This window comes from Denticeps clupeoides, chromosome 7, assembly GCF_900700375.1.
Source record: "Denticeps clupeoides chromosome 7, fDenClu1.1, whole genome shotgun sequence".
Taxonomy (NCBI): Eukaryota; Metazoa; Chordata; class Actinopteri; order Clupeiformes; family Denticipitidae; genus Denticeps; species Denticeps clupeoides.
The window spans coordinates 1,510,202-1,523,148 of NC_041713.1; the positions used below are offsets into that span (position 1 = coordinate 1,510,202).

Sequence of the window (12,947 nt, forward strand, 5' to 3'; positions counted from 1 at the left end):
TTGGCTCTTTCAGAACTAGTCCACTGGGCCAGAACTGACGAAGGGCGCTGCATTCTACAGATCATTACAATCAAACGGAGCCGCGTGGGTAAGATGGCATAACTGACAAGGTTGTCACACTTTCTGGCAACTGTTTTTTTTTTTTTCTACGAACACTCATTTAAAATGGCCGCCTAATCAGCATGGCTTTTTTAATTAAACATGCACAGTATGTCCTGGCAGCACAACAGCAGCCAATTTCTGTTGGGGAAGCTGCATAATCCTGGACACACAGTGGCTCCTCAGTTTTAGGCTGGTAGGTACGTTTTCAGCAGAAAACGTGGAAGTGTCAGTGTGGTGAAAAAAAAAAGCGAGTTGGGAAAACACGTGTCACAGGCTGGGGGCGGGGCTTCTATTTCTAGACTCCAATGGAGGAGCTGATGTGTCACAGGCTTCAGTGTAAGTGATAGTCAGTCTGTTCCAGACTGTTGTGTGTGTGTGTGTGCATGCATTATGCAGCATTATGCCTCATTTTGGATTTTGGATTATACACAGATATCTGGCTAAGTGTACTTTCATAATCACTTCCTGTCTGTTGAAACCCCTCTTTAGTGCTGTACTCTACACAACCACATATGATATAACACGAACCGTTCGGCTTCTGCTTGTGGAAGGAACCACTGCACCATGATTTTATGAGCTTGATGGTACCAGCTGCCCAGGAGCAGTGAAGGGACAACTGGTGGTGGCATCTGCACCAGCATGCAAGTCTTATCCCCCGAAACAGAGCGGAACGCGGAACTTTATTTTATTTGCACAAAACCTGCCCCATAAGCCTGAAACCGGAAATCCTAAACTGATTACACTGATTGTCAGGTTGTTGTGTGCCGAGACACATGTGATGATCCACTTTGGGAAAGATGAGGTGTTTTGGAACTCTGCTTAATCCGTCCAAGCAGATCAAAGTATATCCGGGTCTCCCACAACTGCGGCGAAACAATGAAGAACATAATTTCATGTCAGTTCCTTTAACTTCTCAAGAGCATGGGGCCGAGGAGCACAGCCTAGCTCAGGCACGCTCCAGCGATAAGAAAGCAGATGCAATCAATACAGCGGCATGGGCTAAAAATATGTAGACACAAGCACCAGAGTGAAATATGAGGAGCGAAGACTGATAGAGGGGAGGAGGAGGGGAAAACGGGCCAAAAAACCCTCAAACACAACAGGGCAGCTTTTGCTGATTTGAGTTCTGATCTTAAGTTACCAGTGCAGCGGGTGTCCTTTTGCAGGAACACACAGGTACGATTTGATGCAATCTGCCAATATGAGCAGCGACCGCCGTCCTTTAAAGAATCGCCATGGACCTGCAGCTGGCGACGTCCATTAGGCCCAATTACGCCACAAGCCAGTAGCGGCCTCTACATGGCATCCCGTTTCAATCAAACGCTCAATGCAGTCGTTTGGTAGTAAAATTGCTATTGATTCCTGATGCCAATTTGCCAATAAAAACGCTGGATTGAGGCATTTTGTCCAGAAGTGTGTTAAATCATGTTTAGTACTGCAGGAAGATCCATATTCGTCAGGTCGCTGGATAGATGGAGTGGCACGGTAAGGTTGCTGATAATAATACAATACATCAAGTACAGTTTCTGGCGAGGATAATTAGCCCAGAGCGGCACCTTCCATTGGCGTCGGGTGGCTACGGCTCCCTTTTCGGTAAAACTGCACTGATAAACTACGTGGCAATATTTATTTCAGTCCAGAGTTGACCTTTTGGGTCGGGTGTGGGGTGGTGCAGGGGAGAAGTCCATTGGCGCGGCCATTCGGTAAATCCATTTTATTGCCACATGATCCCCATATTCTCCAAATCTCCATTTTCTACCATTTGAGGCCACCAGATTTCAGGATTCCACTCGCCACCATCCCTTCAGGTTTTATTAAGGTCATTGCTCTCCTTTGTTGTTTCATTTGCTTGATGAAGGACAATATTTGAGGCACAGTGATGTCTTTTTTGTCACCCTTCGTTCTCTGAATGCTACGAGTGGCTCTGCAACAGCAATGGTGCGACGGCCATGAGAGATGGTTCAGAAGCTCTTACCCTGGCACGCTAGCCGCGTATCTGATCGCCTGGATTTGCAAATTACTGCAGCTTTCGGCTACTAGGTGGAAGTCATTAGTGAAATCAAGTGGCCCAATGCTCATTCCTCGCTTCCTCGTCTTCTGTCCCACGCAGGGCACAGTTCTGCAACCAGCCTCCTCTCCCACTGGTTGGGAAGTGGGAGCATCTCCCAGTGAGGAAGTCCCATTGGACAAGCTCAGTCCGAGCACGAGGTGCTGGAGAACATGGACGTCACAGGCCATTGTTCCCTTCAGCTGAACCAGAACAAAAGGTGCATTATAAACGCAACCATGCTCAGAAGGTATTGAATTTCCGTGCTGAAGGTCGCCGCCTGAGGGGCAATCCTGATCATGAAAGAATCCCATCTTTTCGTTCGGCTGCGTTGTTTATCATTTGTGTTTTATTAAAAAAAAAGGAAAAAAAAACTGAGGACTGTGCATTTGATGCCACAAGCAGTATAATAAAAAAAACGAAGTTCCTTTTTTTCAGCTCTTTACTTGAGGTACATAAAGCGGTTCCATCGATATCTGACCTTTCAACTTACAAAAGCCGGTATTGAGTGGGAAATTCGGTGTGAGCTTCCAGATCCAGGGAGGTTCCATACGTTGGCGGGAGCGGACAGAGACAATGGCAAAGACCTTTCCGGAACAATTCAGTCCACAGGCTCCCCGAAACAGCAGATTTTTCACCGCGGTGGCCAGCGCTCAAAGTGAATTCACGTGTCTTGCTTGTAAAAATACGGCTCAGGCCAACAGTCAGCATGTTTCTACGTTGCCCGGGGGACAACGTGACACCCTGTTCCTCGAAAGCACCTTAATTCAGACGAACAACAGAAGAAGCATCTGACTCACTGTGCTGAATTTGCACGTTTTTTACCCCCGGGTCTGGCACCATGCTGTCCTGCTCCAGACCATGAGAATGTCCAGGGGGCGCAGGGGCGTACTGGACCACGTCCAGAGGACACCACACCCAAGGAAGCTCACAGTATAAAAGGGGGAGAACAAGAACAAATAGCTGCGAACTCATTCGTTGAAACTTCTCATGTTGTTGTAAGCCGCTCCCTGGCTGACCAAGCCGACCTTCTTTGACCCAACCTCGCCTTTTTAAATTGCCCACTTGTCTCGCGTTTGCCATCAACCGACCCGTCTTTCCGTCCATGACCACGATTCCAGATCAGTCTCTGACATCGTATCCAACTCCGAGGACTTCCAGGCTTGCCGACCACGAAGGTGATCTTCACTGGTGGAGCATCCAGCAGGACGTGAACATGATCAGGCATGTTCACTGATGCATTTGGATAAGAGGGCAGCCAATGGTTTTACTTGAAGCTTATCATATCATCAAACTTGTCATTTTGGAATGATTTACTTTATTTATTTTATTGTAGAAACTGGACTCTGCTGTATATGTACATTTCATTAGATGATACACTTCCTCGTGACATAGCATGGCCTCATGGCTGTCAGGATGAGCAGATGCTTATTTGGTCACTTTGAGACAAGGGCAATCAGAAACGCTGTCGGCTCAGAGTTATTCCCAAATCTGTACGTTCCTACAGAGCCTGCAGATCCCTTAAAGAGGAGCAAAAGGAAAGCAGCTGAGACACCAGTTTTAGCAGAGCACCATGTTTTCTGGCCACAACAGGAAGTTCCACGTCGGCAATAAGATCTCAGCCACGCATCTGATGTCTGCCCTTGACAAAAGCTCCACGCGGGCTGGTGTAAACATGACGCCGACACTCGACCTCGGGCCCATTCAGAGCCAGCGGACCTTACTGGTCCGAGGCTCCTGACCCGGTACATACATCCCCTGCCGGCGTACCTTACACCTCATTACGGGGTAAACATACCTTACAGACCCACTTCAGGCGAGTCTGGTTACCACCTGCTGCGGCAAACAGCCTGTCAGTCACGCAGTGTTCCGCCCATTCCGAACGTGTGCCGGGTGGAAATGTTGTATTGTCGCGATGGTAGACCCTGTGCCATATATTGCTGCTGCTGGCTGGTTATCTGTATGTTGGCGAGGACGAACTAAATACCCACCCGGCCCTCTCAGAAGATGAACTTTGAGGTTTTATAAACAAAGTGTAGCAGGGGGAGGAGCCTGTAGGCATGATTGACAGCTCACACAGACCCCAGTCAGCGCGCAACATGGCCACCGTTCCTGGTTCAAGCTACCATGGTAAAAGGATCAGACATTGTGCACTGCAGCCTTTTAGTGTCTGATAACGCCACAATCCCGTCAGATCTAAAGGAAGTTGGACTTTGCTGATGGAGGGCGGGAGGTGTTGGGAGGTGAATCTGAGCAGAATCCACAGGCATGAGATGCAGGACGCCTGTAAGCACTGTCTTTGGACCTTGAAGTCCCTGAGCGTCACATCACATCACCTCTCAAAACCCCGGGCGCCAGTCATGGCCGCCCACTGCTCACTCAGGGTGATGGGTTAAATGCAGAGGACAAATTTCACTGTGTGCACCGTGTGCTGTTCTGCTGTGTATCACAAGTCACTATAGCTTCACTTCACTTTAGAAACACAGCGGAGGATGAACAGTTTCAGCTGCCACACATGATAAAAGAGAATTGGCACTTTTCGCCCGTCCTCCGCGGCGTTGATCTTGGCAGGACCCTCGCAGCCGATTAACTGAGCCCCTTTTTCTCTGGAGTCGGGAGGAAGTGGGCCTGCCACCACTTCCTGGCGGACAAGTGAGATGTTTTTTCTGCTATTCACGGCCTGTTTAGACAGGGTGGGGCCGGGCGGCCATGTATAAACACGGCCCTCTGAGCTCAGGCCAGGGCTGGATGCTGGCTTCTGTTCATGGACGTCGGGACACTCTGGTTTGACTGAAGGTGGGCGTTGTCAGGTGAAGTGCTGCGCGACCCCTGACCCCCAGCACCCACTGGGCTCTGGTGCGTGGGTGCAGCTTGAAACGGCTGTTCTCTCCCAAAAAACACAATTTCATAACCAAACCTGCAACAGTGGCTTCTGCATGCATTCATTTTCAAATCCCACAAAGCTCCTTTGGAAATATGACTGATTCTAATTATATGTGTTTAGGTGCATTTTATGTTGTCATATTTTTAGTCCTTAAAAGCTTTTGGGAATGCATGATAATATGCATAACACAACAACAATAATAATAAATAAGATGAATATAAGAGCAGAGTTGTGGTGTTTCCTTAAAGCTACGAGTCTTTCAGCAAGATAACCACACACACACACACACACACACACACACACACTCCAGCGAAGAGACAGGGGGAGGGGCTCTACGCTCTTAACTACCTGTATTCTGCCAAGCAATGATCGACACTCCTCAGCTGTTGCCGGGTAGGAGCTTCTCCACCCCTCCAGGCGATTGGCTGTCATCAGGGGGGGTTATGTGAGCTTGGCCCCGCCCCCCGCTCATAACTGACAGACCTTGGTGAAAGGGACGGCTGTGACACCGTTTATGACGAGGACCTCCAGAAGGGCGTGCGCCACAGATGTCACATTTTTTAAAATAATAACGTGATAAACCCCGGGTCCCGGTCGCTCGGAGTCATTTCCTGAACGCTGTGCCACGCCCGCATTCTGATATTCTGATGCATAATCTCATCCCTCTCCCACTGCAATGGGGGCGGGGTGATTCATCCCCATAATCATATTACATCACGACCCAGAGTAGATCAGTGTCCAACACGCACACACTTGAGACCCCGACCGGAGTAAATTCCTCCACACATCTGGTACAAGTCAGTAATTGAGATAAACGCTAGTGCAGAGGATGCGTGGCGTGCGTTGCCGGGGATTACGGCGTTCACCAACATCAAATCTCCTCAGCAAATGAGGAAAAAAGCCCAAAATCCTCTTTTTCCACAGAGATAAACAGATTTAGCTGTTTTGGGGTAAAAGCTGCTCTCAGCGCGGCGTCGTTTTGGGTCGCAGGGGCGAAGCTCCTGAGGTCAAACTGCACCGCCCCGGCTCGACCCACACTGAATTCTGGGACATATTTCAACAGCCCTTTGCCATAGGGGATGAGTGTGCCACCAGCCAGAACCGCAAAGTTCAGAGGTCGCTCTCCACACACACATACACAGCAGTCGTCACGGACGCTGTCCAAGGGCTGAAGGTTCAAGCTGGGAGGGCGGAGCCTCATATCAGCGCTCCGCGCCACTGGCCGACATGACACCCTCGGCATTCTCAACCTTGACTCCTGCGCAATAAAGTAACTGTGGACATGCGGCCTGGAGCGGCGGGAGTGCAGATAAGGACACGAGAAATCAACAGCTTTACACCCGCAATCGCTAACGCTAATCTGTGCAAAGAATTACACACGTACAGCTCCGGTTTACATAGATGGGTTCTAAAGTCCTTAAAAAAAGGCATCTGTAGATCAAGAAACAGAACAGAAACATCAAAAAAGAATCCAGTTTACAAGTAAACAACAGGTTTACACCCGCAATCGCTAACGCTAATCTGTGCAAAGAATTACACACGTACAGCTCCGGTTTACATAGATGGGTTCTAAAGTCCTTAAAAAAAGGCATCTGTAGAACAAGAAACAGAACAGAAACATAAAAAAATAATCCAGTTTACAAGTAAACAACAGGTTTACACCCGCAATCGCTAACGCTAATCTGTGCAAAGAATTACACACGTACAGCTCCGGTTTACATAGATGGGTTCTAAAGTCCTTAAAAAAAGGCATCTGTAGATCAAGAAACAGAACAGAAACATCAAAAAAGAATCCAGTTTACAAGTAAACAACAGGTTTACACCCGCAATCGCTAACGCTAATCTGTTCAAAGAATTACACACGTACAGCTCCGGTTTAAATAGACGGGTTCTAATGTCTGAATAAAGGCATCTGTAGAGCAAGAAACAGAACAGAAACATCAAAAAATAATCCAGTTTACAAGAAAACAACAGGTTTACACCCACAATCGCTAACGCTAATCTGTGCAAAGAATTACACACATACAGCTCCGGTTTACATAGATGGGTTCTAAAGTCCTTAAAAAAAGGCATCTGTAGAGCAAGAAACAGAACAGAAACATCAAAAAATAATCCAGTTTACAAGTAAACAACAGGTTTACACCCGCAATCGCTAACGCTAATCTGTGCAAAGAATTACACACACGCACAGATCCGGTTTACATAGATGGGTTCTAAAGTCTGAAAAAAGGCATCTGTAGAGCAAGAAACAGAACAGAAACATCAAAAAATATTCTAGATTTCAAGCAAACAACAGCTTTACAGCCGCAATCGCTAACGCTAATCTGTGCAAAGAACTACAGGCACACTGATCCCATTCATTTTAGAGAATTCATCTTTAGAACAAGAAACAGAACAAGAGAAACATTTCTAGTTTTCAAGTTAATGTGCGACACCGACCATGATACTTCGTTTACATATTTTGTTCACATTATGTTCTGTCCCCTGAACAGTCCCACTTGGACGTGGAGTGTCAACTTGAGGGACAAATGGGAGCCACAAAATGTTCCATTTTTAAATTGAGCACCATGATTCTGTTGCATACATAATTTAATTTAGCCAGCTGTTCTTACCTTATACAAAGCTAAGTTATTTATTCAATTTATTGGCACGTTCTGTTTTAGTCAAACGAAGCGCTTGTATTTATGACCAGTCTTTCGTATTGCACGGTGTCAGGAAGGATCAGGGGAGCGCTTCACTCTCAGGAATCTCGGGAAGGTCGTGCGGATCCCGAAGGCCCAGATTTGGTGTCTCCTCAGAGGGGGAACCGGAGCCGCCGGAGTGTTCTTCACCTGGCGGCGGCTCCCTGTCCCTCCATCTGTTTTCTGGGGTGGGGGTGGGGTGGAGATCATTATGGAAAAGTACAGGAGGAAAAATAAACACGCCGCCGCGGATAAGGCCTATCATTTATTTGCGCTGCTGAAAGCTTGGCTAAGCAGAAAGGTCCAGCCTGACACCGGCTCATCAGAAATGATTAACAGGAGCGGCGTGGGGCGGCAGCCTGGCCAGAGAGAACATTACCCGCTACACGCTACTGCGGGCGTTTAGGAGCGAGGAAGCAGCGTGAGGACGTGTGAACACTGCAGGGAAATTCTGACTGACAGGCCCATTTCACACGTCTCCACACTCGTAACTGCACGTCTTATTTTTTTGTTATTTTCAGCTGCATATTTAGCTTCATATTTTAAGCTGTGTGTGTGCGTGTATATAGTTCAGGGGTCGTAGTGGCGTGGTGGGTAAAACACTCGCCAATAAACCAGAAGACCCAGGTTCAAACCCCACTTACTACCATCGTGTCCCTGAGCAGGACACTTAACCCTGAGTGTCTCCAGGGGGGGACTGTCCCTGTCACTGCTCTGGATAAAGGCATCTGGTTAATACTGTAAATGTACCACTAAGCTATTCAAGATCCTTGCAAAAGAAAGGGTTAGGCTAAGGAAGCGGCCCCGAAATCAGAAGGTTGCCGGTTCGAATCCCGATCCGTCGAGCAAAGCACTGTCCCCACACACTGCCCCCCGGGCGTCTGTCATGGTGCCCACTGCTCACCAAGGGTGATGGTTAAATACAGAGGACACGTTTCACCGTGTGCGCCGTGTGCTGTGCTGCAGTGTCTCACAATGACAATCCCTTCACTTTCACTTACTGATTTTAAAATGTCTTCCAGGACAAAATAGTTTTTTTTCGTGTGTTCCTGAACATGTTTGGAACTGCTTTATTCTCACTTTATGCTATATCTGAAATGTACACAATAGTGAGCAGGAACCCAGTGAACACGCACACACACACACACACACACACACACACATCTGCACTACGTGTCTAGAGGCGGGGCTTAAACAACAGACAGGTTCTTAATTTCCCGAAAGGTTCCATTCAGTGCAGCGGTCGTGCCGTTATGTAAACAGCATATCCATGTTAAACCCCCGTATCACACACACACACACACACTCACTCACACACAGCTGTTGCAGTCCTGTTGACATAATGATATGGGCTCTGGGAGAGCTGATTGGCCGATGTGTTCTGGTAACACACTACTGCTGAGACAAGGAGGCTAAAAGCGACCGTCTATAGATACGTCTGGACTTAATGTACAGAATCCCCCCAGGAGCGCGGTCCTGGCTTTTTAAATCCTCAAAAATAAATCTGACATCAGACCTGTGGGAAGCTGCTGTTGGGGGGGATGGAGGGGGACACTTTTGCTTTTCTGGTTTGGGCCTGACGCAGGCCACCTGTGACCCGGTGTCACCAGCAGCAGCTGTCCCACCACCAGTGAAGCTGTCGCCATCAGTCATCGGTTTTAGTCCAGGGACATGTTCCCGAGTCCACCCCTTCCCAGTCTCCCTGTCTCACTTTTACAGGGTTGGACTGTGGAATAAAACACACTTTTCCTGGAGCCTCCATCAGGCCTGAATGGACCAGCCAACATCTAAACAAGCCACAGGTTGTATCATGAGGTCAGCTTCACTGCCGCCATCATCAGAGCTGCAAAGCACAATAAAGGAGCATTTAGACATGATTGACAGTTGTCACATGCCCATAATTCGTTGAGGTTGAAGTTTATTGTCATATGTACAAAGTACAGCGTACAGCGCACAATGAAATTCTTACTTGAAAACCTCTCCCACGTAGACAGAACATAGAACATGATACATAGAAGACATAGAAGACAAAGTGCAGCAGCAATAAATAATAAGTCACAGAAGGGTGAATATATATAAGTTGCATAAGAAAGTGATTGGGCGTAATTTAAGTGACAATGCATACTATGTGTTGTATAGCCTGATGAAACTGTTCCTGAATCATGATGTGCGTGTATGAATTGTCCCGAGTCTCTTGCCTGATGGCAGGAAAGTAAAAAGTGACAGTGCAGGGTGGCTGGGGTCCTTCAGGATGTTCTTTGTTTTCCTGAGACAGCGCGTGGTGTAAATGTCCGTTATTGCTGGTAGTGGTGTGCCTGTGATCCTCTGGGCTGTTTTCACCACCCTCTGCAGAGCTTTCTTGTCCTGAGCAGTACAACTACCGTACCAGGACGCGATACTGCCCGTGAGGATGGACTCCACAGCGCACCTGTAGAAGCTGGTGAGGACAGAGGTGGATACCCCAGCCTTCTTTAGGCATCTGAGGAGGTGGAGCTTTTTTGGTGACCGCTGCTGTGTGTTCTGAGGACTTGAGGTCGGAACTGAGGGTGACCCCAAGGAGCCTGAAGCTGCTGACCCTCTCCACAGCACCTCCTCCGATGTAGATGGGAAGATGAGCTGTATCCTGCCTCCTAAAATCCAAAACCATCTCCTTGGTTTTGCTGACGTTGAGAGAGAGGTTGTTCTCCTGACACCACTCTGCCAAGAGTCTCACCTCCTCTCTGTAGGCCGTCTCATCGTTGTTGCTGAACAGGCCTACAACGGTGGTATCATCAGCAAACTTGAGCTTGAATGGGATAACTGTGTTGAATGCAGAGCTGAAATCTATAAACAACAATCTGGCGTAGCAGTTCTTGTTGTTCAGGTGAGCCAGGGTGGTGTGGATGGTCTGTGAAATTCCTAGTGAACGTGACCACGCCCACTACCAACACCAACATGCAGGTTATCAGGCACTTTAATTCTAGTGAACGTGACCACGCCCACTACCAACACCAACATGCAGGTTATCAGGCACTTTAATTCTAGTGAACGTGACCACGCCCACTACCAAGTGCTTTAATTCAAGACTTCTGATGGAGAAACCGGTGAATGTGACATTAGTGACTATGGTCCAGGACAATATGGCCGTATATTATTAAAATAGAGTTAAGTGTCAGTTTGCAGCATCACATGATTCTCCTCAAGCTAGTGGATCCACACATAAATAACTCGTCACTTGGCTGCTAACGGACGTTCCAGGCAGGTGACTTCCTGTATCCTGTGTCCCCAAATTCTCTCTATTGCATCGCCTCAAAATTAAAATGAGATGAAGTTGGTCCTGTAGTCGCTGCATCTCTCTTCCTGTCTCCTGTTCGACAAGACTGAACTCGGACCCGTAACACTCGTCAGTACAACTCCACAGAGAATCCCGACTGAGGAACCTGACCACGACTGGATCGGAGCAGCACCACCCAGAATAGGCTTTTACCCAGCATGCACCGACATGACGACCTCCATCAGACAGATCCTGTCACAGAACACAGGTGGACGTCTAAACTGGGCACCCTGGTATCACCGCGGCTGGAAACTGCTGATCAGGGGGAGAGCGGCGACGCTGAATTTCTTTCTTTTTTAAAGGCGGCGTGAAGACATCTGGTGGAGACATCCAAGGAGACGTTTTCGGCGGTCTCCGGTTCGGGTGCTTATGTAAGTGTTTCATCTAAACATGGCTGTCAGATTCAATCAGGCGGGTGGTGTATGCATTCAGGGCGCCACCGGGAGCATGTCCCAGGCTGACATCAGGTTTAAAAAGAACATTATGATGATTCTAAAAACAGGAAAAGGTCATTAATTCCACCCAGTTATTCATTGGTTGTTCCAGTGCTTAAATTAGGAATAATTGTTACTCTATCATTCAAGAAATAGAATATTTTGCGGTGAAAATAAAGATGGACAGGACTGCATAAAGTAAAATCTCCTTCTGCTGATTTATTAAAACGTTTTATTCATTTGATGGCATAGACAGGAATCAAGAGTCGCAACGTCCCCCCCTGCTCCCCTTTCAAATGCCACCGGCACCTTGCCCTCTCAGACATGCAGAGGGGTCCGAGTGGAAATACCAACGGGAAAGACGGAGGAGGGGACGGTCCGGACAGGTGGGCAACGAGACCCGGCCAGGCAGCATCAATCAGAGGGGACAAATGAAAGGGACGACGTTTTCCCCCGCAGAACGTACAGATGTCCCTCAGGCGTGCGGGTCGCGGGCGTCTCTGGTTGGACTTCCTCGCTCCCTCGGGTCTTCCTGGCCATCACAGCGGCGGTGTCAATTTAGCGCCGGGTTTAAGGTTACTTAGATCCCAACTGGATTTCTTAAGCTGAGGCTTAATGGCAGCTAATGTGGAGGAATTAGGAAGGACGTGCAGGGTCAGGGTATTTCCAGCACAACCACACAACTTGTAGCAGAAACAAGGCGGGGTCTGTGTTATTTCTGGTATCCTGCACCACCAGTCTGGTCCTCAGGTGAACATCATCTGCTGCTCTGAGAAGACAGCGGGCGAAAGGCTTGATTTTACCGAAGCCCAGACCTCCGGAGGCTCCAGCCTTCACAGCAGAAAAGACCTCTGACCAGCAGCTTCATGCATTTTTACAAGCTGACTTCATATCTCTGCTATTGGCAGGAAAAGTCAATATCGTCTGAAAAATTCATGGACCTTGACCATATGAGGAATGCGGAGCAGATGCATGGAAAATAAAGGCAGCAGCCTGGACATAAATATAGTTCATGGGTTTCATTTAGTCTTATTTTCAATGTGTCTGGTTATTAATATGCTGGGGCAGCCTGATCTCCGCCAATGTTTCTTTAATGAGATTTGCATTTCAGTGGAGTGGTGGCCTCGCTTTCTAAGGACGGAAGGCCCTGTCCCCCCCAGCTTATTAACCCAAGCTCCTTTCACTTCTGAGATAAACAGATGGAACATATCGATGTGTGGAGATACTTTATCAATACCACATGAGGAATTGATGACCACTGAGAGTCTATGTGGAGTTGTTCCCCCCTAGAGCATCACAGTCAGATAAATAAAGGCTCAACAAGCGAAACTCGGGGTTAACCCTGACCCCAATCCGTCCCCAGTGTGGCGGTGGGTCAGGAGAGAGAGTTCCTTCGCACAAAGCACCTACATTCCTATTCTTAGAAGCACATCTCCTCCGATTATCCCTGCTATTCGTGCCTCACCAAAGCTTTACTTAGGCCTCC

General features: G+C 48.0%; 1 long non-coding RNA gene across 1 annotated transcript; it reads left to right on the forward strand.

The window, feature by feature from the left end:
• The first annotated feature begins 10,010 nt into the window (after nt 1–10,010).
• LOC114794841 (uncharacterized) lies at nt 10,011–12,460 on the forward strand. The gene is made up of 3 exons (XR_003750383.1): nt 10,011–10,166; nt 10,248–11,398; nt 11,714–12,460. It is a non-coding gene; the product is annotated as an uncharacterized LOC114794841 (long non-coding RNA).
• The last annotated feature ends 487 nt before the right edge of the window (nt 12,461–12,947 follow it).